The sequence below is a fragment of the Leguminivora glycinivorella genome, chromosome 21 (assembly GCF_023078275.1).
Source record: "Leguminivora glycinivorella isolate SPB_JAAS2020 chromosome 21, LegGlyc_1.1, whole genome shotgun sequence".
NCBI lineage: Eukaryota > Metazoa > Arthropoda > Insecta > Lepidoptera > Tortricidae > Leguminivora > Leguminivora glycinivorella.
Window position 1 is genome coordinate 393,957 of NC_062991.1, and position 10,378 is coordinate 404,334.

General features: G+C 37.4%; 1 protein-coding gene across 1 annotated transcript in view; it reads right to left on the bottom strand.

Moving 5' to 3' along the window:
- Positions 1-1,563, bottom strand: part of LOC125237520 (hexokinase-2-like) — a 51,450-nt gene extending 49,887 nt beyond the window's left edge. Inside the window, 1 exon segment of the mRNA XM_048144641.1 lies at positions 1,416-1,563. The gene's annotated coding sequence lies outside the window, so the exon portion shown is untranslated.
- Between the last annotated feature and the right edge of the window lie 8,815 nt (positions 1,564-10,378).

Consider the following 10,378-nt stretch of genomic DNA (forward strand, 5'->3'; position numbering starts at 1 on the left):
CTGACAATGCAATAATTAAAAACAAGCAAAAAGCATTACTTTTACTGTGTTATTTTTAAATCTACTGAAACTTACAGATAGTCGGTCAACCAAATTTTGGCACTAAAAGAAGGCGGCAACTTTGAAAAATCGTATCTAGGACTCACCGGAAAAATGGCTTCATAAAACGCGTAAGGTGCATTGGGGTAATTCCGAAAGTTGGCTAATTTCGAAAGCCCATCATAATTATCATATCATATTTCCATCATATCAAGATTCCCGTTTCGAAATTACCCGAGCATTTCTGTCACTCGGAATTACCCTAATGCACCTTATCTTCCTTGACCACATCTCGGACACTGGCGATCAAATATATGAAAGAGGCGCGTTCCTAGCACACATTCTAAGCTCGTGTAGGTGAACGCGTACCATGCTTGTATGAGTGAGATATGACAGGTCGACTGTTTTCATTCATTTTTTCGTGCCAAGATTTGTTTACCGTCTATAATAAATTAGCCAGCTTTTAGCTGACAGTGCAAAAATTAAAAACAAAAAAAAAGCATAATCCTTATTTTACAAACTGCCCAGCAAGACCGGAGTAAATGGAGAAATATGATTCGAGCCCTACACCCCAGCAGAGGGTAACAGGGTGCAAAGAAAGAAGATCCTTATTTTACTGTATTATTTTTAAGTCTATTCAAACGTATCTATGATTTATTTGAGAAAAACTGAGGCTGGTCGTCGGCGCGCGCGCACAAATAGATTCTATTTTCTGTTTACGCCACACACCCATCCCATGAATTAAATGATAAAGATATCTCGCGTATCTGCGTATGAAAGCGGTTATCAGAATTGGAGCTTAGCTATTTTGACGGGCGAATTTACCAAAATTTCCGGAATGATAGCGGTTATACTTGAATAAAATTATATTTCTTGAGTGTTTTTACACGTACAAACATCTCCGAACAATGCTAGCTTATAATAAATGTAAAAACTTTAGATAGTTGTGACTTGGATTCAAAGGCCGTGAGTTCTGTCTCACACAAAACAGTATTTTTTCCGTTTTAATTTATTTTAACGTTACGATTAAAAATCACTGCTCACCTAACTCTGATTAATAAGCAAGATCATAATAAATACGTAATTTTTTACACAATTGTTTTTGCAATCAACATTACAATTTGCTATTTGCCAGCATTCTAAATTCCCGTATTTTCATTAAACCTCATCAATATTTAATACCAATCAACGGACCGGATTACCATCAATGACATCATTAAAAAAATAATCGACACCAGTTGAACGTAAAACATAAACAAAAATTTCGCGTAACATTCGACATTTTTGCAAACTTAAATCTACATTCATCTTTTGCGCACTGTTTTGTCATCCAAATCACTTCTCGAATCTATAGTCTATATTTTCATAGTACTCACATGTGTTGTTATTATTGTGAAGTGTCACACCGGATTGGACGCTACCGTGCGTACGGTTTGATGTCGCGGCGCGCACTGACGCCTCCGGCGTTTGACACTGACCTCAAGTCTTCGCGAATCGCGTCTTATCAGATAGCTTGTCAAACTTGACCTGAGATAGTTGAGGAGTGTAAGGGTTCTGGGGGTCAAGTAATAATGGTTTAGTAAGTAGGTGAGGTTATGAATAACATACCATAGCATTCGCGGAGATACGTAGTATCTCTATGGAGTTTGTGTGGGAAAGTCTGTAAGGTGAGGTGCATTAGGGTAATGAATGACAGAAATGCTCGGGTAATTTCGAAAGGGGAATCTTGATATGATGGAAATAATGGTGATTTTAATGCGACTTTCGAAATTAGACGACTTTCGGAACTACCCTAATGCACCAATACCAATGCACCTTAATTAATTAAATCAAAAGGATGTCTTGAAGAAAGCCTTTTAGCGATAAGAACGCCTGCTTTTCTTAGTATTGGTTTATTTTAAGTTTCATTGAAAATTCGCATAGAAAACACTTATGCAGGAAAACTCAGAAGAAACCATTATTATTATGAAAATACGTTATAACCATAACCAGTGAAAGTGAAACAAACTTTTGAAGATACATAATAAACAGTAGGTATGCTGTGTGTGGTGGTAAAAAATAGTGGGTCCAAACTACTCCAAACCTTGGTTATGGTAGCCCTGAGCATTGAGGTAGAAAAATATAGCCCTGAGAGATGAAAAATATAGGAGAAAAAATCCAGATTAAAAATATATACTGGGCCACCTAGGTGTAAAATAGCAGAATATTGCCTGTTAATCCTTTAATTTTTTTAACGGAGAAAAGTACCTACCTATTCTTTTAATCTTAATTCTAGGCGAGTACCTACATAATTTTTTATTTGCGTTGCAGTCGTTAAGACGATACAGGAGGGGTCAATTCTCCATACAAACGCTCTCGACTATTTCCTCCCTGGTTTTTGAAGATAGAGCACTGATTTTTTCAACACAGATTATTTTTATTTTTATCTGTTACGGACCGTTTATGATTTGTTTGATATCCTTATTTTTAAAGACGCTTAGAGCCAATCAAAAATTTCCAAAAACGGCCTTAATCACGGAAGTTCAGCGTTGTAGCATTATATGCTGAAGCATATGCTGAGTGGAGTCCTTTTGTGGCCTCTATCTGCAGCATCAGCATCTATGAAAACAAAGATTACAGTTATACAGTTTCTAGTTTTTTCGCAAACTTACGTTTAACGGCGAAATGCACTCATTTTCAAAGTTAGTACCTTAAATTATATTAAAAGACTTATTCTAGTGTTAATAGATAATAATATCTTATGAATTACTAATGGCGCTTTTCATTAACGCTTTAAAAAACCTGAATTAGCCAAAAAATCGCTGTCCCTATCTGTCATGTTGACTTATGTATATGTGAGAAAGGGACCAAGCACCCCTTTAATTAATCAGTTCAGTAACTATTTTAAAAATGCGAGGGTAATTTTTCATTCAGGCTTTGTACCTAATAGCAACTTCTTAATATTTGATTTAAAGATGTTTTTACTTCGACATTCGTCTTCTAATGTACCTAATGTGTTAAATAATCGCGGTGTGATGTAGCGGCGGGTCCGTTTGCCATAATAGTTGCTGGCGGTAGGTTCCACATATCGACGACGCTTTGTCCCTCTAGGCGCTCGGGTATATATTCGCGGGGTTTTAAAATCGGGATTGTTAAATTGTTCCGTTGCTATCAAGTACTTAACTTTATCATGCACTGGCAGGATGTTTAAATTCTTAAATAGGATCGTGTAATCGTTTCTACAATTTGTTTTGGTTTTTTTATCTATTATGTTTTTTAATAGACGCAATTGTAAGTTTAATATGTTATCCAAAATAAGCAATATAGTTTTAAGTATTTAGTTCATAAGATCTCTCTTTTCCCTCTTTTTTTTAAATGTATGTGATGCTGTATGATGGTTTCTGCAATAAACGTTTTTCTATTCTATTCTATTCTAATGATTATGGTGCAAATAAAGGTCTGGTATTCAAAATTGGTAACAATTAGCCAAAAAAATCAAACGGTCCGACATAGATAATTTCATTGTTATTCAGATTCTCAAATTTCGTTACGATTGATTAAGTTTTGAAGGAGGAAACAATCGAGAGCGGAACCTCGAGTTTAAAGATTTTTTCGCAATATCTTTTAGCCGAGTTTTTGTGAATGGACAATTTTTTTTTTTCGATAAATCTGGTTAATAACACTAGTATATTAAACTATTAAAATTCCCAAATTGAAAGGGCTCCTTTCCATTTTAGCATTTTCGCTCCTGTAGCGTCTTAAATACTTAAGAATATTTCGCCAGTTTCATTACATAAATGTAAATTGTTATTAATAATTACCAATTATCTGTATTTGCTTAATTACTTACATCGTAATATAACATAATCGCCTACAAAATCTATACTAGCAGTTTCGCAGCAGAAATAAGTGTTGACCTCTGACTAGATATCTCTTGTTTTGTACATAACAGAGCAATAATGTTGATAATGTTGGCGCTGAGACGCTCCGAGTTCTGATATGTAGTTTATAATTAACAGATTAACGAAAGTATACATATATAAACTCGCGCCTGTATTCCTAAAAGGGGTAGGCAGGGCCCATAGTCATGGACTTCCTGTCTTGCTGCTTTTATTATTTCATAAAATAATCTATCGCTAGGATGCAGTTTCCGAGGTATACGTGAAAAACCTGAAACTGGGAAAAGTACCTACCACAATTTCATTTTCACCACCCCAACGGGTAGAGGCTCTCGCTACGCTCGCCGTTTAATTTTAGAATTTTTCAATTCGGGTATCAATATTGGCACGTATAGTTAAACAACAACTTTGCCCCCTTGTGAAACAAATAACTATTTCTTTTCAGAATCAGAATAGTTTATTTGTTAGAATACTTAATATTAACATATGGTACATGATGTTGAGTTACATTAGGTGACAGTATTCAGTCGGTGAACGACATGCAAAAATTATAAAAACATGAAAACATTATCAACACGATAGCATTTCCATAGCATACCTTAGTACAATTGCGCTGGCGGCCTAGCGGAAGCGCTGGTGGCCTAGCGGTAAGAGCGTGCGACTTTCGATCAGGAGGTCGCGGGTTCGAACCCCGGCTCGTATAAAAGTGACACGGAAACTTGAGTAGTTTCATGAGCTCTGCGTAACCTTTTTGGGAATACAGGCGTAACTTTATGTATGCGTATGTATCATGTATGTATACGTTATAAAGTAGTTTTAATTAGTACCTTGTTTTGGTAATTACAATTAGATCACAGTATAATAATAGTTATTTGTTATACAAGGGGGCAAAGTTGTATTTTAACGCCGAGTGTGGAATTGAAAAACGAGCAAGTGAAAGGATTCTATAGTTGAACCACGAGCGAAGCGAGTGGTTCGAGAATAGAATCCTGAACTTGCGAGTTTTTTAACACACGAGAAGTAAAATACATTTGCACCCGAGTGTAATACAAAACTTTTCCCCTCACTATAGCGAGGAAACTACAACGCAAAAAATGCGTTTATCACTGCTTCCAGTAGTTCCACAGGTGGTAAATCATCTTTATTACTAGATTCACCTACTTTTATCAATTTTAAAGCAGTTAATTTGAATTTATTCAAGGTCAAATTACTTTACCCACTAGTGGATAAAGTGCGTTTTTACCCGCTGGTATTAAATGACAAAACACGTGTTTCCGAGCTAGTGAGGGGAAAAGAGTATTATCATACAGTATGGTATCATACAGGTGCTAAAAAGCCTGTATGACGCCGCAACTATGTCCGTCCAAGTACAGAACAGTCAAACAAGATCGATTCCATTACATCGAGGAGTAAGGCAAGGGGATGTTATATCCCCGAAACTGTTTACGAATGTATTGGAAGACATCTTTAAGACTTTAAACTGGAACAGACGGGGCATAAATATAAATGGTGAATACATCTCGCACTTGAGGTTTGCAGATGATATCGTGATCATGGCAGAATCGCTGCAGGAAGTCCAAGAAATGCTGCACAGCCTAAATGTAGCCTCCCAACGAATTGGTCTCCGGATGAACCTGGACAAGACGAAGGTCATGTTTAATGATCTCGTCATTCCGGAGCCAGTAATCATCGACGGCACGCCTCTCGAAGTTGTTAAGGAATATGTATACCTTGGGCAGTTAATGCAGTTGGGTAGATACAACTTCGAAAAGGAAGCCGATAGGAGGGTCCAGTTGGGTTGGGCAGCGTTTCGGAAGTTACACCACATATTTTCGTCAGATATACCACAGAGCCTAAAGACGAAAGTTTTCGACCAGTGCGTCCTTCCTGTTATGACGTACGGATGCGAGACGTGGACTCTGACTGTGGGGCTAATCCACAAGCTTAAAGTCGCTCAACGTGCTATGGAAAGAGCTATGCTTGGAGTGTCTCTGAGGGACAAAATTCGGAACGAAGTGATCCGCCAGAGAACCAAGGTGACCGACATAGCTCTGAAAGTTAGTAGGTTGAAGTGGCAATGGGCTGGCCACATATGTCGCAGAACCGATAACCGCTGGAGCAAGCGTGTTCTGGAGTGGAGACCGCGTCTTGGTAAACGTAGTGTGGGACACCCTCTGGCTAGATGGCGGGATGATTTGCATAGGGGGGCCGGCGGAAACTGGATGCATAAAGCAGCAGACCGGGCTCTGTGGCGTACCTTGGGGGAGGCCTATGTCCAGCAGTGGACTGCAGCGGGCTGATGATGATACAGTATGGCCACTCCCGCTCCCCGCTGAAAGTGCCTCCCACCCCCTCTCGGTTACCTTACAGTTACCGCCTGTCAAAAACGCGAACAGTCGACCTGTCATATGTCACTCATACAAGCATAGTACGCGTTCACCTACACGAGCTTACACTGTGTGCTAGGAACGCGCCTCTTTCATATATTTAATCGCCAGTGTCCGAGGTGTGATTAGATTCTCTTAAATTTATTTTTCAATTTTCATGAAGATACACAAAGTTTTCTACCGAGAATTAAATAAAACACACATGTGTCAGTGAAAGTTATATTTAAGTGATAAGACATATCACAACATGAGGCACTTCACGGTATTCACACAATACAATATTTACAAAATAAGATCAATTGGGATAATTGCGTGTCGCGGGATAAATGCGTTTATTAAAAACATCGTCTAAACGGAAATTTCAGGACTATTGCAACCCTTTATGCACTGGTCTACCAAAAGCGATTAAGTAAGTTAGTTACTCGCATAGATTTACAAATCGCGTGTGGATTCCATACGGGCGAATAATTTATCCAGTTATAGTACCTATCTGATCAAACGAATCGTATAGGATAATTATTTTCTTAAAAAGTGTTATTAATTAAGAGTAATTATTTTTTTAAATCTGACCAAGCGGCAATGTACGCCGTCCAACTTAATTTCACGTGACATAAACGACATGTCGTAATGACAATTAGGTAGGTACGCTAATTAATGTGGACGTAATACATTGCGTGCTGCATTATTATGTATGAAAAAAATAAATCTCGTCTGTTCAAAAAGAAAACATGTAGTTAGGCTCCTTGGGTCCGATAGTAATCGTTATTAAGATATTCGCCCGTATGGAATACACACGCTGTATATTAAGCTAGATTGAGTTGTTAGGCCAAAAAGTGTGTCCACATGAGAGGGTAAAGTTGGGGCTGGTGTCCCTTTAACACTTATTGCCACTATCAAAATCATTTGGATGACGTCATCACTGTCACAATTTGGGGATACCGGTCAATATTCAAAGTTACTACCAAATCTACTAATACCCAGTTAAAGGTTTTTTTAATTGCGCAAATCTTTGGTTTTATGGCTTCATAATAATGACTTACCAATTCGTTACAAGGTATTAATACCCTTGCCTCGATATAATACAAAAATAATTTAAGAAGTTTGTAAACTTAGTTATCATACAGGTAAAAATACTACCACTATAGTAATCTCTTTAACACTGGTCACACGTGCGAGAGGGACACCAGCCCCAACTTTGACCCTCTCATGTGGACACACTTTTGCTAGTCTGACAAGAACGCCTTTCTGCACCAGTGATAAAGTTCAATTTAGTATGGCAAAAAAAGTGTGAGCTCAGTCCCTATTGAAAGTCGCTGGTTACTCGTAGGCCTCCAATTTTTTTTGTGCATGTATATGTTGTATAGCCATATCCGATACGTTCAGTTTAGAAAATATCTTGAAAGACGTATATATCCCGGTTGACCTTAAACCACAAGACAGTTTTTAAGTCTCTAATTCTTAAATAAATAAGACATATAAGAACTTACAATTGACTTCAAATAAATGAAAATGAGCAATGTTTTCGTGATGTTGACATAGTCCACGATAATAACTAATAACATATCAAAATGCATTTTATTACCAATAAAATAATAGTTTGAACCTAAGGTTTTTTTGAATAAAACTACTGAAGATCTAATGAATATCGAACCAGCTAAAAACACGAAAATATGTTAAGAATTAGTAAAAATAGAAACTTTGAGAGGATATTTATAATTGTTCAATTGACAACATTTCATATTTGTGTCGCTTTACTTCAAACTTGGGTTAATCCATTTTGCTTTAAGGTTGAATACATTAAAAATGTAATATGATCTGAATGATAATCAACCTTATAGCAGAATGGATTTAAGCTTCTTCTTCTTCGTGTAAAGGGATCAAGTAAAACTAAATTTTTGTTTGCCAATTCTTAGCCACTTCAAGCCCTAAAAAAAATGCCACAAATGCTATCGAAAAAAAGGCCCTTCTCAGGGCCAAGCATGACAATAATATCCATCAACATTGAAGGAATATCAGCCCAGAAAGAATTTATCATTTCCAAAATGTTAAGCGACACATTTTTGAGTACTACTAACTATTTTTATTGTTTGGTTACATTTACATTTTTTTTTATAGGATAAGAGGCAAACGAGCAGTCAGGTCGCCTGATGGTAAGCGATCACTGCCGTCCACGGACACCCGAAACACCAGAAGTATCGGAGGTGCGTTGCCGGCCTTTAAGATGGGTGTACGCTCTTTTCTACATATGTATTTTTATAGAGACACGTTAATATCGCTTCCATTCTTTCTAATTCTAAAATAGTACATTACGATACAAGTGCGTAAAAAAGGAAGTTCGAAGCGAGTGGCGATAAATTAAAACACGACCACAGAACTTTATTTATATAGAAGAAACAAGTTCATCTATTTGTATAGGGGCCGAGCGTGTCAAATTTTGCACTGAAGTTGTTTCTTGCCTGTAATTTTAAATATGTCTCAGGCTCTTGATTGTTCATAATTTTTGTGTTATTGCAATTGAATATCACGTAACGAGGCATTTTTTATGTTTTGATTGAATTCAACTTACAAAAATTGACGCCCGAAAGCTGCAAGCTGCGAGTAAAGACGGACAACTCAGTGGATTTCACTGAGTTCATTTGACACGCTAAGTAGATACGTTTGCTTGATCTATGGTATATATGACATCTGTGAACACGACCGAAGGGAGTGTTTTAAATCGACACGAGTTACGAATTTCCTTTTCGCACGTGTATCGTACGACGTTTTTCAGTACAGATGAGCCTTCAAAGTTTCGACCTGGCATATAATGAACCACTTCTCGCACTAGTGCGTAAAAAAAACACCATCTGTACTGAAAACGAAGTATAGTTGTAATTATAGCCCTTATCCCGGCTCAGTAGAATATTCACACATATATTATATCTGTATTTACACTGCGTTGATTATTATATGATAACGACACACACGCTATTGTAGGCATTGTATGTTTGTGATACGGCCGTGTTCTCAGTGGCGTGCGGTAAAACGGTTTACGCATATAATGTTATTATATACTCGTGTATGTCACGCGATAACTTACATAACTTGAAGTTAGTGCGTTTCTGTCTATAAAACGAACATAATAGCATTTACAGTACAGCGGGCCGATTTTGAGGCTCACGCGTTCGAATTCAGAAAATTGTCACTGAAAATAATAAGCAAGTCACCGTTTTCAACCGGTATATTAGTGACAAAATCCAGTATGCGAAATTCGAAAATCGCCCTCCAGATGGTGTTTTTTTAGTGCGAGAAGGGGTTCATTATATGCCAGGTAGAAACTTCGGAGGGCCACCTGTGCTGAAAAACGTCGTACGATACACGTGCGAAAAGGAAATTCGTAATTCGTGTCGATTTAAAACACTCCCTTTGGTCGTGTTTTAATTTATCTCCATTCGTTTCGGACTTCCTTTTTTACGCACTTGTATTGTAATGTACTATTTAATTAAAGGAAAATTGGAAAACTTACATTGACAGGACTCGAATCTGCGGTCTTTTGGAACACCGGTCCAACCGCTCTGACCAACTGAGCTACGGAGGTGCAACAGATGTGTGCGAATAGACACTTAGGATACTCGAAAATTATGGCATTTTCGTATAGGAGCTAAATCTCACTCATCAAAGTTCAAAGAAAGTAAGTTAATAATAGGCTAGTTTCCTATACTTAAAATATTTTATGCAGTGCACGAAATAAAGCACCACATAATTAGAAGAAATATATGGACAGTAGTTATGTTTAATAGTTATTTGTTATACAAGGGAGCAAAGTTGTATTTTAACGCCGAGTGTGGAATTGAAAAACGAGCAAGTGAAAGGGTTCTACAGTTGAACCACGAGCGAAGCGAGTGGTTCGAGAATAGAATCCTGAACTTGCGAGTTTTTTAACACACGAGAAGTAAAATACATTTGCACCCGAGTGTAACACAAAACTTTTCCCCTCACTATAGCGAGGAAACTACAACGCAAAAAATGCGTTTATCACTGCTTCCCAGTAGTTCCACAGGTGGTAAATCATCTTTATTAATAGATTCACCTACT